The sequence below is a fragment of the Mycteria americana genome, chromosome 5 (assembly GCF_035582795.1).
Source record: "Mycteria americana isolate JAX WOST 10 ecotype Jacksonville Zoo and Gardens chromosome 5, USCA_MyAme_1.0, whole genome shotgun sequence".
NCBI lineage: Eukaryota > Metazoa > Chordata > Aves > Ciconiiformes > Ciconiidae > Mycteria > Mycteria americana.
In genome coordinates, this window is record NC_134369.1 from 71,055,432 (window position 1) to 71,070,143 (window position 14,712).

Below are 14,712 nucleotides of genomic sequence, written 5' to 3' on the forward strand. Positions count from 1 at the left end.
TGTTATTTTGTTGATCACATCCATTGGGATCTGACAACATCCATCTTGCCATTTTATTCCTAAAAACCTGGATGTCCTGTGCAGGTCCCTTGACCTTACTTTGTTTTATGGCAAGACCGGCCTTCAGAAGGATTCGGACTGTTTTCTTCCCTTTCTCAAAAACATCTTCTGCTGTGTTGCCCCACACGATGATGTCATCGACATATTGCAGGTGTTCCGGAGCTTCGCCCTGTTCCAGTGCCGTCTGGATCAGTCCGTGGCAAATGGTAGGGCTGTTGTTTCCACCCTTGGGGCAGTCGATTCCAGGTGTACTGAACGCCCCTCCAAGTGAAAGCAAACCATGGTCTGCACTCTGCTGCCAAAGGGATTGAGAAGAACGCATTAGCGATACCAGTCGTGCCATACCACTTGGCTGCCTTTGGCTCCAGTTCCTATTGAAGTTCCAGCACGTCCGGCACGGCAGCACTCAGCGGTGGCATGACTTCGTTCAGGCCACGATAGTCTGCTCTCAGTCTCCGCTCTCTGTTCGCCTTTCGCACTGGCCATATGGGACTGTTGAAGGGTGAGCGAGTCTTGCTGATCACTCCTTGGCTCTCCAGTCAACGAATCAGCTCGCGGATGGGAATCAGGGAGTCTTGGTTGCTGCAATATTGCCGCCGGTGCACCGTTGTGGTGGCCATCAGTACCTGTTGTTCTTCAACCCTCAACAACCCCACAACGCAAGGGTCCTCTGAGAGACCGGGCAGGGTGGACAGCTGTTTAATTTCCTCCATCTCCAAGGCAGCTCTACCAAAAGCCCACCGGTACCCTTTTGGGTCCTTGAAATACCCTCTCCTGAGGTCGTCTATGCCAAGGATGCACGAAGCCTCTGGGCCAGTCACCATGGGTGCTTTTGCTGCTCATTCCCAGTTAGGCTCACTTCGGCCTCCAATACAGTCAGCTGTTGGGATCCCCCCGTCACTCCAGAAATACAGGTGGGTTCTGCCCCTACATATCTTGATGGCATTAGGGTGCGCTGTCACCGGTGTCTACCAGAGCCTTATACTCCTGTGGGTCTGATGTGCCAGGCCATCGAACCCACACAGTCCAGTAAACCCAGTTGTCCCTTTCCTCCTCCTGGCTGGAGGCAGGGCCCCTCTAGTCCTGGTCATAGTATTCGTTACCCACTTCTTGTAAATGCAAATAAAAATTCCCTTTATTAAGATCGGAAGTAAGATCAGCCCTTCTACTCTGTCTGAGGAACTGCTCACTGGAAACCGGAGCAGCAATTTTCCTGGAAGAACCCCCTTTGGTGATTGTTTTTCCTTGCAACTCACGTGCCCGCGCCTCTAGGGTCGAGGTAGATTTTCCATCCCACTTCCTCATGTCCTCTCCATGGTCACGCAGGTAAAACCACAGGGTGCCCCATGGTGTGTACCCTCTATGTCCTCTCTCTTGAGCAGAGGGATGCTTACTCTTAACGGCTGAGATACTGGTCCATACAGGTGGGGAGTAGGACATACCCTCTTTGAGTTGCTGGAACTCCTGGGACAGTTTTTCAGACAGTTTTTCCACAGGCGAGACACAGGTCCGTACGGAGGAAGAGAGACTTTCTTCATATTGCGGAGTTGGCCAGCCAATTCATCCACCATTTGTTCCTCTCCGTCTTTCCAGGTCATTACCGCCAATGAGTTGGCATGCGACGATGGTGCGCTCCGTTCAAACTTCCACCACATGGGTCGCGTGCACTGGACTTCATCTGCATCTTTGGATAACTGCTCGTTGTCCAGGTCATCAATCACCTCCAGTACAGCTCCTTCCCGCAGGTACTGGATACCTCTCTCCATGGTGGTCCACTTGCCTAGGTGACATATAACATCTTCCTTGAAGGGACACCTTTCCTTCACGCCTGACAGGAGTCACCTCCAGAGGCTGCGGGCTTGTGCTTTGGTCCTCAGGAGACTCAGACCAAGGTCTTGGTGTCCATCCATCTGAGATGACCCTTTCAAGAGGCGAAAGGCAGTGAGGATCTGGCAGGAGGGTTTGGGACCAGCGACGAGATGGTGCCCTTGGGCTCCATGAGCGCAAAGGGATCTCCAGGGACATTTAACCTTCCCCCGAAGCCATAAAGCTGCATGTGGGCCACAGGCTGGATGTGGCCCGTACCTAAGGAGCCACTAACACCCTATTGACCTGAGAAGACATCTGCAGACACTGGGCACACACTAATCCCCATCAGAACGGTGGCTGTGAAACCAAAACAAGCAGCATGGGATAAGGTGGTCTCCTCAACTCATCCCCCATATGTCTCGTCCCCTGCAGCGTCCCCTGCGTGCATGGCCCAGGACTCTCCACAGGGCACACAGCCCCAACCCCACGAGCAGATGATGGATGCTTATTTACTCTCCCATACCCTTGACACCTGCCTGTTCCTCCCAAGGTCCGGTTGAAGAGAAACACATGGAAATGGAGAATAAACTCTTGCAAGGTGATTTCTGCCTTGATAGAGCTCCTGTGTCGCCTTCCTCCTGCTGACGGCAGCGGGGAGAGCAAGCTGGAGCCCCGTCCCCAAACCCCGACTTGGCTGGCAATCACCATCCCACTTCTCAACCCCCATGGGTGATGGATAACTCACCCATGGGGGTTGAGGGTTTGAAGCAACCCTCATGAGAAGCAACCTTCTCAACCCCCATGGGTGATGGAGGGTTTGAAGCAATCCGGCCCAGCCCCACAGCGAGGCCGAGGCAGTGGTGCCGCAGCTCTTCGGTTTGGGTTCAGCTCTTTGGAAAACCCAAACCCACCTGATGCTCTCGAGGAAGGAGAGGGACAAGCCCTGAGCCCAAAGCTCATCTTGTGGATGCTGCCCACCCCAGCTCTACCCCGAACTGGGCATCACGGCTGTAAACGTAACGAAGCCCTAACGATGACGCCTGCTACACGCAGAGACATGCTGGCACCGTCCTGGCATCCCCCGGTGACAGCGGGATCGTGAAGACATATTTCTGGCACCCCTGTTGCATTCAAGATCCATTCCCCGACTCCCAACGCCTTCTTTACCCTGCTCCCCTCCCTTCACCGCACCTACTCCGAAGCAAAACCAAAGACACCGGGACCAGAAAGGAATTCAATCAGTACTGAGCATCTCACATCCGCCGGCGAGTGGTGCTTTCTTACCCAAAATGGACCAAAAAGCACAACTCCTCCAAGCCCATGGCTAAGTGGAACACACTCAATCTGCAGGAATTCACAGCTACGGGGGGGGGTTAAGATGACCGAAGCCTGAAGCATCCCTTCAGCATGCCCCTTCAGGGGATCATGCCTCAGGCTCGTGACTCTCGGACGCCTGGCAGTGCTCCCCACGCCGTCCCGGGGGGATGCTGCAACAGGTTAAATGCTCTTGCACTTCATCCAGCTTCAGCTCCCGGTCTCTCCTCTGGGACACAGCTCAGACGGGAGCAGGCAAGAGAGAAAACACGGCTTCTCCGTGTCCCTGCGGGTGCATGGGGACACCCTGCCTGTCCCCAGGTCCCCAGGCTGGGGATAAACCCCCCAGAGCCGTAAGGGTGCCGGTCCCACCATGATAGCTGCTTTTCCACAGCCACCAGGACTCGATGCCACATTTGCTTATTGGCAAATAAGCCAAGAAAGGTTTTTATTAAAAGAGAATCAGCAAACCCGGGTGCCAGGGTTAGCACAAATCCCGCCCTCGCGCAAAGCCCAGGGCTGAAGCGCTGCTCGCATTCGCCGCCACTTGGCATAAAACCCAAACCGCTGGCGAAGCCCTCCCCGGTTCCCAGGCCACGGCGGTTTCAGAGCCCCGAGGAGGTGCAGGGCTGGGACTGCGCTCTCGGCCACCGTGCCGGGGATGCTGCGGGGACCGATCCGGCCACAGGATCCTGCGCTGTCGCCGGAGGAGCGCAGGTTTCCCAACGCGGCAGGGCTGACACAGAGAGGCACGACAGCGCTGAAACAACCCGACTATAATTAGCGCACAAACCCACCCAAACAGTGTCACTATTCTCCCCAAAGTGCCAGCCGGAGGAGCGCCGGGGCTGCTGAGCTGCTCCCGCGTGGGCAGGAGGAGGAAGAGGGTTTCTTGGTGCCGACTTACTCCGGGCATCTTCTGTAATTAGGTCTGTGTCTCTGCGCAGAGGTGCCGGTGGTGGCACGGGGCACCGACGTCCCCGCGGTGCCCTGCTGCAGCTGGCGGCTCTGCCCGCGGGGACGGGCACGGGGGGCTCTGCCCATGGGGACGGGCACGGGGGGCTCTGCCTGCGGGGACGGGCACGGGCACGGGGGGCTCAGGCCACAGCAGGCAGCAGCCAGGCTTCAGGGCTGGGGTCCAGCAGCCCCCATCCGGAGGATGCTGTAGGCAGCAGGAGGAGGGATGCCAACCAGCGCGGCACAGGGTAAAACCAGCAACGCAGCGGAGTTTGCAGTGGGAATATCCCATGCTGTGCCGGGGATTTTCCCCTTTGGTGGGATCACAAGGAGCACCGATGCTCGGGATCGCTGATGAGCCCCAAGGCTCGGGCAAGGCTGCTCCTTCCCACCCGAGCTGCTCCCTCTTACAAACCCAGCTGCCCAGCCAGGACCCTCCCGCCCAGGAGAGCCACTCACAGGGAGCGTCACGGGAGGGACAGAGCCAACCTTCCTTCCCAAAGCCCTCAGGAGAGCAAGCGAGGGCGGCACGACAGACGTGTAAAACCAAGACACCAACTCAGCTAAAGGAGCTTATCCGCCCCGGCAGCACCTCCGCCCCAGCTGCCGGGTGCCCTGCCACGCCGGGTACAGCACTTTGGGGTTCACATCAGCACCCCCGAGAATCACCAACCCCTCCTTGCGTCTCAGCAGGCTTTTGGATGCTGGACAAAAGCATCACCCACCACCGGAGACCTCCCCGCGATGCCGGTACCTGCCAACCACCACCCAGCAACGCCCGGACCTTCCCTCGGATGAACTAATCAGCCCGAGTTACGACGGTGACGACAGACAACAGGGGAAGAAAATTGCTGTATGAAAAGCAAGGGAAGGACGAGATAAGGTGAAAACTAATTGTGTTTGGTAGGATAAGCAGGTCCTGGTGCAGCTGCTGCCCAGGAATTGTCGAGGGTTTCTCAGCTGCATGCGAATAGCCAGGTGGTGATTTTTTTAAGGTTTGGTACGATGCCATTTCAGGGATTTTTTTTTTTTTTTTCCCCTCACTGAGCCTGTGAAAAATTGGGTTTGGTGTTTGAAGTCCATCATACCTCCATGAAACGCAGGAGATGCATGATTTTAGACTTCAGCCTCAGCACGGCTGCATCCTCGCACATCCTCGCCCAGCCCAGGGGCCGGCTGCCTCCAGCTCCCGCTTCTTCCCAGCCCGCAAAGCGCTGGCGATTCGCTTGCACGGCTCGGATCGAAAACATCATTAATTAATCACTGGCCTGACCCAAAGCCCAGACACACACTGTCCCAGCAACTTCAGACGGGTTTTGGAGCAAGCCCTACTTCTCTGCGGAGCCAAATCCGTGTCCTCCCGGCAGCCGGAGCCCGTCCTTCTCCCCAGCTCAGACCTGCCTCTAAACGGGGCGAGTGCCAAACGGCTCGTGCCAAGCGTGTGCGGAAAGCCAGGAGAGACAGCCTGCGTTCCCCCGCAGCCATCACACGCTCCCCCACCAGCAGCAGAAGCAGGAGCCCCCCCCCCCCTTTCACTTGCCCCAAGAGTTTGGGGGGGGCAAGGCTGCTCCTGCACCTTAAAGGGCCCAGTTTTGGGGGTGTTTGTACCACGCACGTTGCACAGGGAAGAAAAAAAATATGCAGGCGGAAGGGCTGAAGCTCCGCTGGAAGTGAGCGGGCAATAAAACCGCGCAAGGACAAGCACAAAAATCCCCTTGCCAATGAACCACGCCGCACCCCGCGCCCGGCCCCGCAGCATGGGGTAGCATCCATCTCCCTCTGCCTTTCATCCCATCCCTCCTCCCAGCAGCCGCTGTCACCCCACAAAGCAGCTGAGCAAGAAACCAGAGGGGGAGAAACAGTGAGAAAAGAGGCCGAAAAGCAAGAAAAATTGAAAACCCACCCTAATCCCCTTGCTCATCCCTACTGCTTCTGCGCTGGCTGTGAACGCACACGGCCGTATCCCGCTCCCGCGTCCTGCTCCAGGCGCAGGGGTGAAACGCTTAGTGAAGTCATGCTGAGAACTGAGGCAACTCATGCCATAAATAGTGCTTTTCCCGGGGCAAACCCCTTATTCCCAACCCAAAACGGGGCGACGGGCTGGCAGGAGGGAGCAGGCGGTGCAGCCCCGTGGTCATCGACGGCAGCACGTGCGTCACGAGTGTGCCGGCCTTGAGCATCCCGGCACGGATGCAGGGGACGGGGAGGCACGGCTGCCCCCGGGCAGCACTTTTCGGGGGTGCGGGGGGTCTGTGGGGCTCCGGCACCGGCTCGCCAGCCCCAATTACTATGGTAACAGCCTGCGCCAGCGCCTGCCTGTCCTCCTTCGGTGACTCACTGGGCTTCAAAAGGAGCAGCGGTGCCTCTGATGCTGCCGTTCAGAGGCCGAAGCACTGGAAGCCCAGCGGGCCCGTCCACATCTGTGGGGCTGCTGTGTGGGAAGGCATTGCCCACCCTCACAAAATTTAGCTTTTTATGGCGTTTTCCGCTCACAGCCGCCCTGTGCCAGGGCGGCAAAGCAGCAGGCTGGCTTGGGGATTAAAAATAATATTAATAATTGAGCTTCGTCACCGGCTCGCAGCCATCTACCCGTGGGAAACCCATCGGGCGCCCCGCTGCAATTGCCTGCTCCTGGTCTCCATAACCCTCGTGCTGCGAGCGGGCCAAAATTTCTCCGGCGGAAAACGATAACCCCCGTGCCGTGAGGCAGCCCCGTGCCAGGCCCTGATGCACACCGGTTGTCTTCCCCTCTGGGGCCGGCTGTGCCACGGTATGGCCGCTCATCCGAGCCCGCCCGCATGCAAAATATGCCCCGTGTGGGGCCGCTTCTTGCCTCCGCCGGCTGACGGCTACAAGGAACCCGGAGAAAATGCAATGAGCGTCCTTACTGCCGGTACGTGCACCGCCGGGAGCAAAGCTGGCAGCTCCCGGGGAATTTGGGAGAGACGATGGGCAGGTGCAGGCACCATGCTAGCGGCGGGGGGACCTGTGGGTCCCCCCAAGCTGGGGATACCTCGTTTCAGAGGTGAGGCTGACTCCAGTCATCATCCAGGCGATGCTGAGACCGCCAAACTCGTGTCACAGGTGAGCAACCAGCAGCACGCGGTGCCAGCAGCAGCGAGCAGCAGCCCCTGCTTCCTCTTGCAAGTAAATGCAAGGTTGAAAAAGCCAGAAAAAAAAAAAAAAAAAAAAAAAAAAGGCACCGAAGCTGGTGCCAAGGGAGCGGCATGGCTGATGCCTGGCCTCACGAGGCCAGCGTGGGAGCTGGGGTGGGACGGGGCTGAGCCATGTGCCCCCGTACCCCGCAGCACGGGGCGAGAAAAGCCCTGTTATAACCCCGGGAGCGCCTCGAAACGTCCTCCTGGAGAAAGGCTTCGCCCTGGGGCTTTCCTGGCAATAATTAATTGAGTCATATTTCAATCCAGCCAGCGGCCATATGGTAGGAAAGAGGATTAAAATCGCGTGCTCCAGCTGCATTCAGGGAAATCCAGTTATAAGGAAAAATCCTCGGTGCCTGGCCCCAGCCTGCTGCCAGGGTAGACGCCGCTGCCCCCCGCACGGCCCCGGCCCCTTTCCTGCTCGTGGCCGGGGGGCACGGGCTCGCTGGCGGGGTGATGGTTATTCGGTAATTCGGGGGCCCAGAGGGAAACAGGGAAATAAATAACATACCGGACCTGCAGCGAGCCCCTGCCCTGCCGGCAGCAGGTACGGCAGTGGCAGATAATACGCACTCCAAGCCACTACCCTTTGGAGCAGCATGCTTTAAGTTCATTAGTAACTCATTAGTAATGGGGGGGGGATCGCTGTGCTTCAAGATTTTCCTTAAATATAAATCCATTTGCCACCGAGGAGGCAAGAAGGCAAAAGTTTTTTGCTGGATTCCCCTCCCGCTGGGGCAAGCGAGCCCTGGACCGGGTTTCCCTGAGCACATCTTCCCGGCACATCTTTCCCTGAGCACATCTTCCCGGCTGACGGGTGCTTTTCCCAGGGTTACTTCACCCGAAGCGCTCGCCCCACAAAGCACCGCTGGGAAAAATAAGGATTTTTGATCGAAACGATGGGGAGAGGGCCGCTGCCGCGGGGACGGCGGGGCGAGGCGCGGGGTGCCCCTCTGCCTGCATGGCCGTCACCCCCAAATCCATTCCCCCGAGCCAGGCTGGGGACAGATCCATCCCAGCTGAGGCTGCTGCAGGGATTTGGGGTTGGCCGAGTCTCACCCTTCCTTCCCAGGGAGGCAAAAAAAAAAAAGAAAAAAAAAAATGGAGAAGGAAAGAACACTACGGCTCATTCATCGGCGGAAAAAGCCTTTCCTGTGATGGCAAATCAGTTGATTAACTGAGGATCAAACCCTCTCAATCAAACCTTTGTTGGGGGATGAACTCCTTCTCCGAGGCACCTTCCCCGCCCCGGCGGGACGGGGACCCCCGCGCCCCCACCCCGCGGGTGCCATCGCCCCCCGCGGCCGCGGGGTCCCCGTGGGGCGCCCAGCGTGGGGCTGCCGCGGGGGTGGGCACCGGGGGGGGTTCGCGGCGGATTCGGGGGCCCGGGGGGGGGGGGGGGGCCGCTGGCTGCGGGCGGCCGGGGCCGGGGCCCGCCCTGCCCAGCTCCGCTGTCCCCAGCGCTGCCAGCCCCAGTCGTCCCAGTGCTCCCAGTGCTCCCAGTGCCCCCAGCCCCGGCTCCCCCCCGTGTGCCCGGCGGTACCTGGAGGCGGGCGGTGCTGCCCCGAGTCCCCCGCGGGGCGGGCGGCGGCTGGACGGAGGGAGGGATGGATGGAGGGATGGAGGGACGGAGGGATGGAGGGACGGAGGGATGGAGGGACGGAGGGATGGAGGGACGGAGGCAGCAGGAGGGTGGTCAGCAGCAGCCCCGAGCGGCGAGTCCCCACCCAGCTTTGTCTGCGCTCATCCCTCTGCCTACAGGAAGCGGCTCGGCCCCGACTTCCTCCTCCTCCTCCTCCTCCTCCTCCTCCTCCTCCTCCTCCTCCTCCTGCTCCTGCTCTCTCCTCTCCTCTCCTTTCCCCCCGGTTTTGCAGATCGCTTTCCTCCAGACCCCGCTGCCTCCTGCCCCTCACCCTGCCTCAGTCCCTCTCCCTGTCTCTGCCCATGTCCCTGTCCGGGTCTCTGTCCCCGCCCCTGTCCCCATCCCTGCCCGTTTCTGCCCCAGTCCCTTCCACTGTCCCTTGTCCCTGTCCCGTCGTCCCCCCCCACTCGCGACCCTGCACCCCCCACACGCCACACACCAGCCCCACAGCCCTCACACCCCACCCCACCCACCGTACCCCCATCCGGCACCCCACACCCCCCTGCACCCATCCCGCACCCTGCACCCCACAACCCCCCTGCACCCATCCTATACTCTGCACCCCGCAACCCCCTGCACCCATCCCACACCCTGCACCCCCTACACCCATCACATACCCTGCACCCCCACACCCCCCCGTATCCCCCTTGCCCCCCGTCACACGCCCTGCACCCCACACACCCATCCCTGCACCCACAGCCCCCCTGCGCCCATCCCTGCCCTCTCTTGCCCCCCCCACCTCACAGCTCCAGACACCCCATGCCTGGATCCCCTCTTCTGCCCCCCAAGCCCCCTAACACTCACACCTCTGTCCCGGGGTGGCCCGACCGACCGACACGGCCCCCGGCACCCCCGGCCCCCTCCCTGCACCCCTCGAGCCCTTCCCAGCTCAAACGTTCCCGTCTGAGCCTCTACCTGCCCCTCCAGGGCACAGCTCGGGGAACACCCAGCGCTCAGTGGTTTGTCTTTTATTTTTCATCAGCGTGAGCCCACGTGCCCAGTTTTTAGGATTTCAGGCGGAAGATTTCGGAGGCACAAGAGAGCTGGCGGGCGCGGGCTGGGGTTTTATAAGGCAGGCTCTTCCTTCCTTCCATCTGCACCCCGAAACATCCGCAGCCGGCCCAGCTGCGTGCTGGTGGCTATACCTTCAAGTCCGCTCGCTGGAGGTCTCAACGGCCCCGCGTCACACGTATACGTCCAAAGTACGTTAATGTGTTCCCCGTGCAGGGCTGGGGCAGGGGGCGCGGCAGAGCTGGGGGGGCAGCGCGGCCCCCCAAAACAGGCCGCTGCGAGCCGTGCCCGCAGCAGCAGCACCTCGGGGGCCCGTGGGCTGCAGCTCCCCGCAGGCGGTAGGCACGGGCACCCTGCAAAGGGCAGCAGCGGGACCCCCCCGGGGCCGGCAGCGGTGGGCACGGGGGGGCTGCGTGTCGCCCCTCCGCTGGCCAAGCTCTGCAGGGTTCCTGGCAGAGAGGCGCCGGCTGCCATCAACCGGGTTTCCCCTCCCGTTTCCACAGCAACACCCGATGACTGATTTCCTTCGCTGCCCTACGAGCAGGGCACCCCGCCACCCGCAGAGCCCACCCCCAGCTGCCCCCGGGGCCCTGGCACCCCCCCGGGCAGCACCCAGCACGGGGCCGGGGCTGGCAGGGTCCCCCCACCCCGTTACACACCGAGCCGCCAACCCCAAACGCGAGGCAGGGGACGTGCCACGCCGCGTTAAATAAGTGTCGCGTCCAACGATAAATTCAGGGTGCGGAAGGTCCCCAGCCTAAAGAGACGCCGGCGCACGGGGTATTTTTGTTAATTATCGCCGATTAGTTGTTGGTGCCTGATTGGGGCGATGTCGAAGGGTATGCCCAGCAACGCTTGTTTTGGAAGGGCTGATAAAAGGAGGGTGCTCTGTGAGGGGACAGCCTGGGGACAGCCGTCGCTGCGTTAACGGCAGGAGAAAGCACCGCCCGTTTTGATCCGGTAGCAAAATTTAAAAAAAAATACCAAACCAGGACGCCACTGCAACATTTTCCCTTTTTTTTAAGTGCATTTTGCAGTTGGCTCCGTAAAAGCGGCATTTGCCTGTTGCCGCCCTACAAATCCCGAGTCTTCGACCTCTCGGGCTGCCATGAAACGATGGCAGGAGATGTGAAATCTGGAAGCGGAGCGCCTGAAGCCTGAAAAGGCCCAAGCGCAGCCTTTTTGTGAAAGCTTCCATTTGTGAAATGGGAACGCAGAGCAGCGGCGGCGGGGCTGCCGGCACCGGGGAGCAGCCCGGGGAAAAGGCCAGCGTGGGTGCAAGGCTGCCTGGGGACACGCCGGGATGGGAACCGCAGGACCTTTCCCCCCCGGGGACCTCTCCTGCGGTGAGATGAAGGAGCGACGGGGGCCAAGCCATCGCACGCCTTCAGACGGAGGGGAATTCATCTAACGGCGTAGCTGGGGGTCCTAGCCTTTGCTAAACACAGCTTACGGCGAGGGGAGAGCCCCCTCCCCGCCCTCTCCCCCCTGGACGGCAGGGCTGGCTCGCTCTGCAGGCTCGTGCCAAAACCCGTTCAACGTCTGGTTTGAGGAAAATTTAGGGGTTTTATAGGCCGAGGATGAAATCCGGAGGCTATACTTAGTAGCAGACAATGCAGCCCCCCTCCCAGAAGTCGCTCGCTCCCTCGTGTTCCTCCCTCCCGCGTGAAGCAATTAGCTGCCCCGAAAACGCCCGCTGTTAGCGGCCATCAGCAATGAGGCACCCAGACCCGCGGCCGCCCGACGGTCAGCACCCGCCTCGCTGAGGACGAGGGCTGTCTTTAGAAGACAACGGGAAATCGCTGGTAACGTGCAATTCTTGTCGGAGCCCGTAGAAAAGGCACGGGATGCTCCCCCGCGCCGCTCTGCCGCGGATGCCGAGGGTGCCGGGGAGGGGGGGGCGGTGGGGATACCCCACGCCAGAGGTGCGCAGCCCCCCATCCCCATCCCCATCAACACCCAGGGTGCTGGGAGGGGGGGGGACGGACGGCAAAGGCGGGCAGGCTCTGGCGTGGGTCCCAGGGACGCCCCGGGCTCCTGATGGGTGGCGGTAGCCTCAGCGGTCCCAGCGTTAGCGTGGCACGTGGTCACATCCAGGCCCGCAGGACGGTGGCACGTGCTGGGAGAAACCGCTCAGGAAGCTTTGCTGACGCTGCTTCCCCGTGGGAGAACAGGCACTTCGTCTTCATCATCTTCACCTTCATCTTCTGCAGGAAATGGGGATTTTGCTGCTAATTATGGCCAACTCATCACATCAGACCGAGCAGACGGCCCTTATCTTCCTTCTCTACCACCCGGGTCTCAGCAGTTGGGTGCGAGAGGGTCGATACGCTGGGGAGCAGGAGGTGCCCGGGTAACGGGGCAGGGGCACCTGGAAAGGCTGTGGTTATCAGTACCCCACACAGCAGCTTTCCCCGGCTGGAGGAAATGGGTGCCAGGCTCAGCAAACCTGGCAAAAATCGAGAAGAAAAGAGCTGGCTAATTATGTTCCGAGGAGTTTAATTAGCGCTAGCGGCATGGGAGATGGGAGGGTGGCCCTGGGCGTTGGCGAGGGGGAAGGCTGCAGCACAAACCCTCTCTCAGGCATTGGAGAAGCCGCACGCTTCACCCAAAAACATCGACTCGGGAAAGAGAAAATGAAGAGGCTCCCCTGCCCAGGCGCTTGCAGAGAGCGGGGCCTGGGGAAATCCCCACTCGAGACCAGCCCTCGGAGGCGGCAGCTCTGCCAGCGTCCCCACGCTCGGCCCGAGGCCGGATGCCGTCCCGGGCTCTCAGGCAGGATCCTGCTCGGGGTCACATCTTTAACTAACGGTGGAGCTTCCTCCCTTGGGGAAACTCCCCCCGGCGCTGCCCCCAAACACCCACCCCACCCTCCCCGAGCGGAGCCCACTCCGAGCAGAGGAGAAGGGAGAAAGGGGGGTTAAAGGGCTGCAGCGCGGCAGGCAGAGGACGGCCTCGCTCATCACACTGGTGACTGCTGCCTCTCCCTCTGCCCGGGGCGGGGAGCTGAGCCCCTGCTGCCGCCGCCAGCCCCCGGCCCCGGCCCGCTCCGCAGCCCCTCACCGTGCTGCAGGACGGCAGCAAATGCCGCTGCTCGGCGTTGCCGGCCGGGCTGGGGGGCAGCGGGGCTGGGGACAAACTGTGACCCCCCCCAAGCCCGCTGCAGTCCCCGCACCCCAGGGCCCTGCTGGCACCGTCACCCCCCCAGGCTAAGGGGTGATGCCCGTGGTGGGCTTCTCTGCTCTGGAAACAGGGGAGCACTTCGGGGAGGGAATTATTAGGAAAAAAGCAAATCACGCCTCGCTCAGCAGCCTGGCCAGGGCCAGGCGTGCCCGGGGCCAGCGTGGGGCCACTGAGCCGTGGGCTAATGGCCCGTGGGGGTGCTGGAGCCCGGCTGACGCCCCAGGGTGGCCCCCGCTGCAAGCAGGGGGGTTCCCCGGCCCCGTGCAGCGCTGACCCCCACCCTTCCCACTGGGACTGCTGGGCCCAGCCAGCCCCGTGACGGCAGCCCCACCGAGGAGGGGCTCAGCCCTCCATGCCAGCGCAGAGCCCCTCCGGCTCCCGCAGCTCGGGGACCCCCCTGAGCACCCCGCACGGGGCTCACCGGGATGCACGGCCAGAGCCGTCGGCGTAACACGGCTGCAAAGCGAGCAGCTACCCCCATCTGCAACGCTTACTGGGGCCACCCCCGTGTCCCCAGTTCTTTCAGGAGCTTAACCCCGGTGACGGCTGCCGCAGGTCCCCCTGTGCCTCCTCCCAACGCGGGAGCGCTGGAAGCGGGCACGGCTTTCAGAGAAATCACCAAAAACCAGGATTGAAAGGATCAGCCCATCCATTCCCCCGCCCAAGGCTGGAGTGGCCTTAAACCTGTTCTTCGGAGCCGGGCAACGCTGGAGCGGAGCGCACAGTAAACGCAACGCGTTTGTTAAATTCGTACGTGTTTCATCACTCGCTTAAGCCCGGGAGCATTTTAAAGAGTCAAAGTAATGCAAACAACTGTCACTTTATTGTCGTTTCCAGCCGTACCGCAAAAGGCACACAACAAACTTCATTGGTACAAAATAATTCGCTGCGGGGTTTTTGTAGAGTTTTCCTTGTGTTTTTCTTTTGCAACACAGTCACTGGCTCTCCCATCGCCCTGATGGGAAGATCCTTTCACAGAAAGGACTATTTCGTTCCTGCAGACAGATAGCTCATTATTGCAGCGGCAGCGGCGCGAAGGGCACGGCCACCCCGTCCCCCGCGGGACCCGCGCGGCCACCCCGGCCACCTGCGGAATAAATGGCACCTCTGTGTGCCCCCGCTCCCCGGCACAGCCGCGCCGGCTCGCCCGGCACCGCTCCCGCTTGCCCAGGGGTGAGCTCCATCGCAGCCCCCCGCGCCGGCTGGGACCCTTCGGTTCGGGTTCGGCTGCAGGAGAGTGGGGCGAGGGGGGACACGAAACGGAGAAGCCCTGGTCCAGCTGCCCCCCCCCCCATGCTTTTTGAACAGCGTCGAGCATTTCTTTACGCCATTTACCCTTTTGCTCCCTCCAGCTACGTGTTTCAGCAGAGTAGCGGGCGAGGGTCCCTCGGGGGCACCCGGGGCTCGCCGGCGGAGGGGGTGCCAGCAGGACCCCCCAGCTGGGTGCTGTCACCCCAATGCCTCGCAGGGGCTGGCACAGGGGAAAAAAAAAAAGAGGCTGGGGATGAATTTAGGGGATTTTCCCGCCCGTACCAGCCCGTGCGGTTCCAGCACGGCAGACGCACGTTGCTGGTGCAC

General features: G+C 61.1%; 1 protein-coding gene across 1 annotated transcript in view; it reads right to left on the reverse strand.

Annotated features, from left to right (window-relative positions):
* Positions 1 to 9,069, reverse strand: part of GNG2 (G protein subunit gamma 2) — a 30,755-nt gene extending 21,686 nt beyond the window's left edge. Inside the window, exon 1 of the mRNA XM_075503942.1 lies at positions 8,842 to 9,069. The gene's annotated coding sequence lies outside the window, so the exon portion shown is untranslated. The remainder of the gene's footprint in view (positions 1 to 8,841) is intronic.
* Between the last annotated feature and the right edge of the window lie 5,643 nt (positions 9,070 to 14,712).